The sequence below is a fragment of the Neodiprion pinetum genome, chromosome 3 (genome assembly GCF_021155775.2).
Source record: "Neodiprion pinetum isolate iyNeoPine1 chromosome 3, iyNeoPine1.2, whole genome shotgun sequence".
NCBI classification, from domain to species: Eukaryota; Metazoa; Arthropoda; class Insecta; order Hymenoptera; family Diprionidae; genus Neodiprion; species Neodiprion pinetum.
The window spans coordinates 9194061-9205512 of NC_060234.1; the positions used below are offsets into that span (position 1 = coordinate 9194061).

General features: G+C 40.4%; 1 long non-coding RNA gene across 1 annotated transcript; it reads left to right on the forward strand.

The window, feature by feature from the left end:
* The first annotated feature begins 7226 nt into the window (after positions 1–7226).
* LOC124214871 (uncharacterized) lies at positions 7227–8024 on the forward strand. Its single transcript, XR_006882214.2, has 3 exons — positions 7227–7325; positions 7387–7545; positions 7912–8024. It is a non-coding gene; the product is annotated as an uncharacterized lncRNA (long non-coding RNA).
* The last annotated feature ends 3428 nt before the right edge of the window (positions 8025–11452 follow it).

Sequence of the window (11452 nt, forward strand, 5' to 3'; positions counted from 1 at the left end):
ATGAAGATTGACGAAAATATTAACAAATATTTTGATGACCACTTACGTTTTTGATGAATATTTTTATGAATAAATACATTTTATAATTAGTTGTAAGTAGTCTTCTAAGCAGTTGAAATATAAAATAATTAACAAAAAATTGGTTTTTAATTTTTTTCATGACGTTGCACCAAACCAAAAAAATTGAAAAAATTCCTGAGTACAGAGGGGTATAAAAGACGTATTCTGTCCAAATTTGGTGATTGCATGTTTTAAAATAGGCATAAAAAAAATAATTGTAATTTTGTTTTTTAGTTTAAAAATCGGCTATTAGTCTAGAAATCATAAAAAAAAATTTTTTTCACAGCTTTTACTCGTAAGTATTTAAAAAAAAATCAGCAAAAAAAAATTTTCAATTTTACTATTAAAAAAAAATAAATACTAAAAAATAGGTTTCTTTTCAATTACTCGGAAACCGTTTAAGATTAATAGCTGAAATTTTCACTGAATTATTTTCATTTGGGTCCAAATTGATCCCTGAAGTACCGACAAAAAATTCAGCGGGGGCCGATTCGACCTGCTTATCCGGCTATGCCCTTTCGGTAGGTAAAGAACAAGGTCTGACAATTTGTTCGAACGAGATTTCGGGCTCTACTGTGGGTCTGGGTTCCGAGGTTGCCCTTGCGCGCGGTTCCCCTGATAGTTTTCCGCACACCGGGTACATGTGGCTCGGGTGTATCCTGTCAACCCGCACGTGAAGCAAAATTTCGTGCGTGGAGCGGTGCACTGTCGCTGATGACGTTCGAGTTGCTGGCAATTGTAACATGCAAATCTAGGACGTGTGCGTGCAGTTATTTGTTCTGTAGTCGTTAGAAATGGATTGGAGTCGGCAGACGAAGCGGTAGAAGTTACAGGCGAGTTAACGTTACTCGGGTTCTCATTCTGGCGGTAGTCATTCCGGTTGCTGGTATGATTCCTCGGTGGTCGTTGATCATAACGTGTGTGAGGTCTAGGATCCAGGGCTTTTCTATTAACGTTCGAGTTTGATCGATTTTCTTGAATAGACGTTAGATACGCAGCATCAACGTTATCCTTTGGTTCATCCGCTAGATTTAGGTTGGCTAACGCGAATCGCGATTGACGGGAGTTAGCGCGTGTTCCGCGATAATTATGCTAGATCCGCTAGCAGTGAGTTTTCGGGAGTCGGTGGTGCTTGGTATTTATTACTTGCCGTAAAACTCATCTCCAATTGTCGGGCGGTATCCTATAAATCATCAAGATCTTCGAGATCTCTCCGTCTTATCAACACTTGAAAACGCGGTAGCAGGTTTCGATAGGCATTGTCCTTCTCTTCGTCGTGGGAGAATCCGGGACTTGGTCGATCAAAATACGCACGCATATATGTGAGGTAATCGGTGACTGGCTCATTTTCGCCTTGCGTACGGTTACGGATCTCTTCACGCAATGTAAACTGTAAATTTGGATCACCGAACCTATAACGCCAAACGTGTTCGAAATCGGAGAAACTGTGCCATTGGGGTCGTTTGTTGCGGAACCAGTACAAAGCTACTCCAGAAAGAAAAAACAAGAGACTGTTGAGTATGTCATTATCGCGTAAATTAAATAAGGTTCTACCCTCCTCTATCCGCGTTAAGAAGGCTTCCGAATCTTCATTACGCGATCCTGCAAATTTTAAATTCCATTTTCGCATAACCTCGTATGCGGCGAGTGTATTTGGGGTGTTGTCATTGAAACGCGGCGGTTGAGCTGTCGGGAATGAGTCAAAAGGTTGTCGCGGCGTGTTATGATGGAACGGGGGAGCTTCGCGACGCGGTGTAAAGCTAGGCGGTATCGGGAAGTGTTCTCGCGCAGTGTTTACCATATGCGTCCGGTGTTCCAGAGGACCTCTGATATCGATAGCCGCAGCGCTGTTTTGGTTTGACGATAAATCATGCGTATTACCGGGAGAAGTATTATTTAACGACAGATTATTTTCCGTGCTTATTCCGAGTTCACGCGTCGATTGCGGGCTCTGTCTTTCGTCCGTCGGTATTTGTAAAGACGTTGTGCCGACTTCGGCATCAAGCGTCGTTTTATCGGGAGTAGCGGGATCGGTCATTTCTCCGCGAGAAATTCGGTAGAATCGGATTAAACGATCTCGTAAGGTCGGTAAAGTTCCTCCGCCGATAATGGACGCTGTCTTAGCTCGTAACGTAATTCCACTGCAGTTAATAAATGTATCCACGAGTCCTTTACAGACGGCAACGAAGGCATGTATTGTTGTTTGCGATTCACAATACCGCTTGTAGCGAACACGATTGAGCGAGCGACATACACACGGCTGATCCTGGGTGTCAAAAAGCGGTCACGAGCAAGAAATACGGTCTCACTCGTGAGTTGTCAACAACTATAGCGGGCCAAAAAAAACATTGTTATGGGCCGCGCGCTGCTCTCCGCGAACAATGCGTCGCGTCGGCTAGAAGTAATACTCGCGAGGGATTATTCCGTCGTCGTAATAATATCTGTAATCCGGGATGTTCAGTCCGCTGAATATTTAAGTATTTTGGGTCGATTGGTCATTCAATATCAACTGTTTTTCAAGTACTACTTGAATCTTTGTGTTAGTAACTGACTGAGTAAAAGCGGGAAGAGGTTTCTTTTGTTAATAATAATTTCTCTCTTTCCCTCTCTCTCTCAAGTTTTTAACTGAATTATTAACTGGAATTTTTCTCTAACTGGCCTTTTGTGGCCCCACGTTGGGAGCCAATTTGTAACGCTTAATTCTGTTACCCTCGGATGAGGACTCACCGTTGACACTCTGGCGCGATTCTCCACTTATTCAAAATATCAAACTATAACAAAATCAATTATGTTGGGCGCCAGACGCGTTAACGTCGATTTTCAAGCAATAATACGAATCAATAAAAATAACACAAAACCGTACAAAAAGAATAAATAGAGAACTCGTTGTATGGCTGGCTAGGCTCAGGTATGCACACGTACAACCCGGTAGAGTGGCGGTATTCAAGGCAGCTAACAGTAATTGCAGAATCAAAGAAAATAACGAAATAAAGAATAAACTCACGTCAAAAGGAAAATGAACAGGTCAATCGGTCATATATTGTCGAGAAGTTCACATGGTTATACACATGGTTATGTAACAAATATTTCATACTGCCGAAAATTATACAAAAATCTCATTCTGTACCTTAGTCGTGATCTAACGCGTCTCAATTCCAGAACCTGAATTCACTTCCAATTCCGTTGATGAAAAATTCTCGAAAAGTTTGTGAATAAAAAAATGACCTGCCAAATCCTGTGAATATCTATCATAAATAGATAATGAAAAATAAATAAATCTCGCTCAGCTAATTACTAAAATATTGAAAAAACAAACGAAATTGGCGAGATCGTCATGCGGTCCCTTTATACTTGTAAGTTTCCAATAACGCCGAGTGCAGAAATTAACGAAAGTTTTGAAGAAATTTTACGAATCAATGTGAACGAATATGAAAAAAAGAAACAAGTAACACGTCCATACATATATGTATATCCGTTTCGCAGGGTGACCGCAAAAAGTGAATTCAATTAATAAAGCCCCTGCAGATGTCAAGTGGTGGGCATTAGTTCAACCAAATCTATGCATCCGTACGTGAGGGGGGTCTGAAAAATCCCGATCACAGTTGTATCGTTCGAAACACCAAGGAGGGTGTCGTAAAGCACCCCTGGCAGTAAGTCTGTATCGCAGGGTATTTGGCGTAGCCGGTTACCCGGCCTTCCGCAGAGGGGTGAATTAATAGTGGACAAAGAACACGAGGAATATCGTAGCGCCTACGGCAGGCCTCCACGAGCGCCTTCCCAAGCCCTTGGAAACCCCACCCCGTACCCTCTGGAATAGAAGCGATTCGACAGAAGTGTGTCCTCGAAGGGCGGCGTCAGTCCCCCACCCCTGTTAAAATGAGAAGGGGGAAAATAGCAGCGGACTAGACGTCTCCGAACCTTGGGGTTTATATCTTCCCGGCATAGAATCGAGTCCTCGGTATCGACGAAAGTTTGGAAAAGACGAGTAGTTAGTGAACAAGTAACTCGCGTCAAATCCAGTTGGACAGAATCGGCTCTTCGGTATCACCGAGAGTTTGGAAGAGCGCGATAGTTGGCGAGACATCGAATCGGTGCGATTCTTGTCGAGAGGCAACAAGATGGATGGAAACCCAAAAGTAGACCACACCTTCCGTCCGTGGGACGTAGAGTGTAAAACCGAGACGTCGCCGATCCAAGTGAACGTCAAGTGCGACCTGATAAATGGTAATCAAGTTCTCCCCTCGCCGTCAAGTTCCGTTTCCGTTTCCGGGAGAAGTTCCAGTGCCACCGTCGAGAGCAATAGTTCCCAAGGTCGAGAGAACGACAATCTTACGAAGCTGTCGAGCCTCGTCGATCGGGCGATTTCAAGCACATCGACAACCGATGGTTCCGTTGAAGCCAGCAGTGAAATCGTATGTTTGCCAAACAGTCGTTTCATCCACGATCACCCGTCAGCATCGTGCTCGGCTCTCGGTCCAGCACATCCGGCCAATTACCCCTTCGGGATCCTTCCCGTTTCCCAGTGGCAATGGACCCTGCCTTGACCACCAGAAACTCATCGCTTGGCAGGAACATATCGCGGCATGCAAGCGGTTGGAGTATCAAAGACATTTAGCTATCGAAGAGGCAGCGAGGGCGCTACAACATCACGAGACTCTTGTTAAACAGAGCAAGAAACTAAGGCCGATGAAGTTTCCTTGCCCCCACTGCAACGTCGCATTCAGTAACAACGGTCAACTCAAAGGACACATCCGGATCCACACCGGTGAGTTTCGAAACGCTTTTTTTCGATAGGTACCATAACGATCGGTCAACTTTTTTCCAAGACTCTTACTTTCGACAGTTACGTACTTACTTCTCGCTTACAACATACACTTGTCAGCTGTATTCTGAACATGCTGAACGAGCCTTATCCTTTTGTGAAGGGTTCGGTGGACCAGAAGAGTCAAAGTCACGAAAGACCCTTGAATCCCGATTTAAATCCTAAAGAAATAAACTTTCGGTTTACCCATCGAGAACCTTAGTTGGTCAGACCTCGAGTAATCATAGAATTGAAAACAAAATGCAGAATCTATTGGTAGTGTTCGTTGATACATAGATTGAACGATTCGATCGCTGAGGTTTTTATATCTCCGATCTTGATCGTTCATTTTTTTTTGAAAATTATTATTTCACTAAGACAATAAAATGACCAAAAAAAATTTTTCAAAAATATTCAACTTTTCTATTTGTTTATAATAAATTTTTAAACAATACACGTAAAAAAATTTTCAGCCAAGCTAATAAACGCAACATAATAATTTAAAAACAACCAAAATTCAAGATTTATGAAAAAAAAATTTTTTCATAACAGTAGTCGGATTTTTCCATTTTTGATAACTTTGAAAAATCATTATAAACAAATGAAAAAACTTTTCTAAACTCTTACCACTGAATCTTGTTTTTTATTTATATAAGAAAAGCTCACAAAAGAAAAAAAATTTAGAGACCCATTTTTTGAACTTTTACAAGTGATTTTATGAAAAGTCAAGTCTACGAAAAATGAGTTAATTAACAATGAAATAACTTGATCGAAAATCGAGTTAAAAATTTTTTTTGGTAAAACTACATTCCTTCAAGTGTCTAGATAACACTATAATTTATCCAAATTTTTAAATTAATATTGAATGTTATAAAAAAATTGTTTCGTGTTGCATGCTTCGCTAGGCGGTGACGCCTCGGCACCGAAACGGCCGCACGGAGCCCTATTTTCCTAGAATTCCGTGAGTACGGACGTTTGAATCGGAAATTTCCTCCTCTTTTAGGATCTTTTTTCAAAATTCATTTATCTTTTATATTTTTGAAATTATAGCTATAAAACGGAGACTCCCTTTTTTTCTTTTCGTTGTTTGTTTATAACAATTGAAATTTTTAATGGCGGATTGATTAAAAAATACCGGTTTCATCATTTGAAATTCTGAATCCAATGCACCAATCGCCATATTTTCAATACCATTCTAACGATTTTTCGCAGTGAACTCACTTCTCGACCAGACTACTGACTGAGGTGAGGGCAAAGACTCCTGAACCAAAAAGAAAAACCAACCATCAACGTTTGGATATACAAGCCTAAATTACCTGATTCGCCTTTTGTGTGATCTTTTACCATCCTTTTTTTATTTTATTAACGAACGCACACTATCATACGACACATAAAAATTGTAAATAATTAAATGACAATAAACTTTGCAATGTACTATCGCAGTGATAACAAAATTTGCGAATAACGCGTAATATTCCGTTACCGCAGCGCACGAACGCTGTCCAAGCCGCTCGCGCATCGAGCGTTTTTTTATAAGATCATTCATAGTTATAATATTTATAACCCGATCACACTGAAACTTTTGCAGTTACCTTCTCTAGTTCTCTGGTTCGCTTTACTCACAGCAACAATACGCGTTGCAACTTCCCTTCCTGACGTTTCACTTTTCGTGAGTTAGATCCCCGTTACAAACGTGCGTAAGAGCTTTGATTTGGAAAGCTTCGCTTCAAAAAGATCTTATGGACAGAGAAACGCGATCTTAGTTTATTCAGGTTTTGAATTGGAACGTTAATTTTTCTGTTTTTTTCTACTTTTTCCGAGCCACCCTCTATTCAGCTTCAGCAGCTCGAGAATATTTATAAACCGCACTAAATTAGGGATTCGAATGCACAATTTCAATAAAATATCAAAGGATCGATCAATCGATAAATTATTACCGATTCAATCGAGTCTTATTCCATAATTTTTTTCGACTCGATTAACCGATGCATCGATTATTTTTAGCTTAGTGGCCATCGCGATGCGGTATATAGGCTGGGAATTCGGGACCAAGATTTTGAATCCACTTCATTATTCGTGAGCGATGTATTTTTCTGTATTTCCAAGTACTGTATGTATACCTAAACACCTGGCAACTGTCGCACTAGCAAAGCGGATGTAGGGAAGGTCGCTCGCGTTGATTTTGATAAATCGTTGATTTGGCATAGGACTAATTTTACGAACTTTATTTTTTAGTAAACAACAATCAGCAAGGGATTTTGAATCCAGCGGGGATTCGGGTGGATCCCAACCAGCCATCACCTCCTGGCGTTGAGGCGCAACCTCAATATCCCGGAGGTGTCAATGTACAGCTAAGGCCCCCGGTCCAGCTACAGCAGCCGGGGGTGGCGTGAACGGTCAACCCTCCTACGCGCGGCCCCAGTGGTATGGATGGCGGCAGGAGCCTCATCAGCCCCTAACGCCGGTAAGTAATCTCGTGTTTTTGTACACAATTACGCGTGTGCTCATGCATTTTCTTCGCCTAGATCCCGGAACTGTAAGGCGAGCGACAGGGGCTGTTGATGGCGGCCGCTGTTCAGCCGCCACCGCCGCCACTCCAGTCGCCGACGATGCTGGTTCCGCCGCCCTCTCCTGCTGCCTCTTCGGCGGCGAGGCCTGCTCGCGCGGCTAGCCCGACGCTAGAGGTACGTCCCCAACTACACATTTTATTGTTTCTAATTTTTTTTTGCAGTTATTGAAAGAGTCTGTCTAAGAATTAAAAAGTGGTTTAATTGCGTAATTTTCAAAAACTATGCAGTAGCCGGTATAATGTCACGATGACCGTCAGTAGATATCTTCGGGAAGCATACCATATTTTTCTGACACATTTTTATTGCCCAAGGAGTTGGGATGTTATACCCTCGCCGTGTGTGACCGCTGTATACTCTCATTGCCGTGGCGAAACAGTTTTACTTTTCACTGTTTTCGTATTTTATAATTTCATATAGAATAGCTGCTCATCGGTCAAAAATGCTCGTGACATTGAATCACAATTATTTGGTTGTTGATAGGAACGGATCACGGAGGCCGTCCGGGTGGCGGTGGCAGCCGCTATGGCCACCGGCGGACCCGTTTCTCGAGGGGAAGGCGGCCGCCGAAACCGATACCGCCGCCGTCGAGGAGGTGGTAGGGGAAACCGCAGGGGCGGGAGTGGGGGGCGGAACCAGCCCACGTTTAATTTTTATCAAATTCAAATTTTCCGAATAAAATATAATTTTGTAAAATACTCTCCTCGATCTGGTCAGTACTATTCATTTCACAACTTTCCATAATCCTCCTATTTACGAATCACGTTGAAAAAAACCCTACCGTGCAGCCCGAGGGGGAAATAACTCGGTGAATTGCCATGTCGATAGGTTTGTAAATTCATTATAATGCACCTGAATCAATCAGAATTGATTGAATTAATACGAAATAAGTCAATTAATAAGCATTAACTGAACCACTAAAAGTTCTCACTGAAATAAAGAGAATCAACTGGAAAATAAATGAATTCTGGAAAATTAAGTCAAGCTGATTTGTATTAGTTTGGATTCATGCCTGAATTATCTGTTTACTGCGAAATAAAATTGAGGTATTACTACGGTAAGCTCTATGGTCTGTAATCCAGCTCGATTTTTTTTAAACTTTTAATTTGGATCACGATTAATCTCTTTACAAATTTTCAACACAATTGTTTCATGCATTTACTAGAGAATCAGGGTTGAAGTCAGCACTCGTAACACGTATTCCCTATACCGATAAAACAAAACGCGAATGTTTTTTTTATATTGTACTTTACCCGTCCGCATCAATCTGATGGAAAATAAATATCTGGAAGAGAAGAAATGCAGGTAATAATGTTCAAAATATTGGGAATTTTTCATTCATAGCACTTATTGATACACACGTAAAAAGTCCTATATTCATGACAGAATCTCTCGTGCGATGGTTGAGGGAATCAATTCTACTTATTGATAAATGTTTAATTTGTGTATTGTTTGGCAATTTCGCCAGACATCATAGATGTTACATAAGTTATTTCGTCATTCGAAAAATTGCTTCATGAAAGTTCCTCATTTGACAGAAATTCACGGAAAACTGTTATTGTTTCACATTCAATAAACTCAAGGGAGGATTTTAATATATACGAGTGGTATTGAATTTCGAAAAAGGAGGGATAGTATTTGGAATCCGAAGAAGTTGATTCCTTCGAGAGTTCCAAATTTCCGTGAAATCTTATAGGATTGGAGTGAATCCGTAGAAAATTGTAACATCTTCGAATGATTTTTTATGGTTTTTCGTAGCAATTTTCAGTAGGGCGCATGATTGACCGTGCCGGACTTTGATGTACAGCATTAACACATACCCTGACCTTTCGTAGGTCGTATACGATGCGGAAACCAACCCAAAACTCACTAGCGTATCCGTAGCGTGTACCATCTACGAGAAGTCACGGTATGTAGTTTTATAACAATTTCTACCAAATGAGTAACTTTCAGGTAATTCGTCTAATGTAAAAAAAAAAAAATTGGTAGCATCATTCAGAACTAGGCGTAATTGACAAATGAAACGAAGCAAATTTTAGTATGCAATCCTTATTTGTTGAGAATTAAAAACAGAAAAAATTGGCAAGCAAATCTTCATCAGAGTTTTAACAAGGATCGGCCCTGTAAAATATTTGCCAGGAATCTTGAACCATAGTATGTAGTAATTGTATGTATGTACAGTGACATAGATTTTTGCGGAATGTATTTCTGGTATTGTTAAACACATTCACTTTTCGCGTATATATTAATCTCTAAAACAGGCTCGGACGATTGTCAACCGGCCCACCCCCCCCCTCCCCCAAATTTGCTATAAATAAATAAATAATGGTCTGTTCAAGAGCACAATTTTTTATCTCAACCCGAAACCCTCACGCTTATACTTGCGTGTTTCCTGCAATTTCGGTATTTATTTTACTGCCGCATCTAATCTTCCGGTCAATAATCTGTAAGTGTGAAAATTTTGTGGACATCGATGCTACTATTAGATGAGGATATCCGGAGCGTAAATGGGGCATTCTATGTCAATTATTCGTTATTTATATCTGCCTCTTCGACGAACAGGAATTAATGGATGGGTATTTTCGTTTTTGTTAATGATTTTCTATCAAATCGATGAAAAAAGGCAAATTTAAGTGGTGCGTACTCGATGTACAATGCCCCAAAACCCTCCAATAAAATGGAAAAAAAAATTTTTTTTTCGGAACTACGACTCAAAACGAGAAAAGAAACAGTATGTTATTTCAATATCGGGTTTTGAAAAAGCCATGAGCATTTAAAAAAAAAAATTGTGCGAAATTTTGATAAATTTAAGGTGTTTGGATGGGTTGAGACAACCATATAAAATATTTCAGAAAGACTGCTTTCGGCAGGTACGAGAAAGTGTAAAATTTTCAATAAAATCAAAATTGGTCGGGGTCACGGGTAGGTCGGTTTCGCATGGAATGCCTCGTTCACGTACAGTCGGGCTACGTGCGATTACGAATAGTTACCGCGATTGTGAACTGATGTTACCATTTCCAAACGATGCCTTATAATATGCACGAATTTCAAAATCCAGCGGTTATTCTGAGTGAGTTGTACATTTTTTCGTATCCACCTAAAAGCCCATGTTCTCGTCGGCACTGCAGATTGTTGCTTTAGCAGAAACATAGGACGTGTGCGTATTACCATGTCGTTTTACCATCTGGTACCGCTTCGGTCAACTACAGCGCTTCTGGAGGTTCAACGTTGAACTAAATTACAGACTTCTCGTGTATCAGAACGGGCTCCTGTCTGCTCCTGTCACCTGAAAATCGCCCGCACAAATCGTGCCACATTTACGGAAAACTGACTGGTGCTTTAGGTTTTCCCGGATTACGTGTGTGTTTTTGTACGTCGGTATCTCCCTGGCAAAAGTGGAAGAAATTCTGATATCGCACAAGCAGTGAATATTCAACAAGTCACTAGCCCGATCGGCCATGTTTGACGAGACGTAATTTTATTGAATTCATCATTATTTTTATTAGACGTTATCAGTGATCTGTGATAGTGGTGACTGAGATACAGACGTACAATTTTATTCAAGCTATGTTTTGAAAATTTTCCCAGTCAGATTCGTAACCCCGTTTTATCAGGATTTGTGTAGGCGATTTCCCTACTTCTAACGTCACGAAATATATATAGGACATGCCAGGTCAGCGGCACCTTAAAAAACAAAATTTTTGGGCTATAATAGAAGATGGGCTTTTCAATAACTTCTAGTGAAAATAATTTGAAAACAAATTTTTTTACGGTAATATTGATTTATATAGAAGTTAGATTTTTGCCTAAAATTGACTATGAAGCGATGGAAAAAAAATTGTTGGATCGTTTTAGTAGTGCAAAACCAGTACCTAACACACAACAAATTCATTCTGCTGTACCAAATACCGATAACACAATTAGTTTCAAAAGATTTTCTTGATCATCAGAATCAACAACGCACAAAGTAATAAAATGATAGGAAATAAAATAACAAGACGGTCAATGTATTAAATTGAATGAA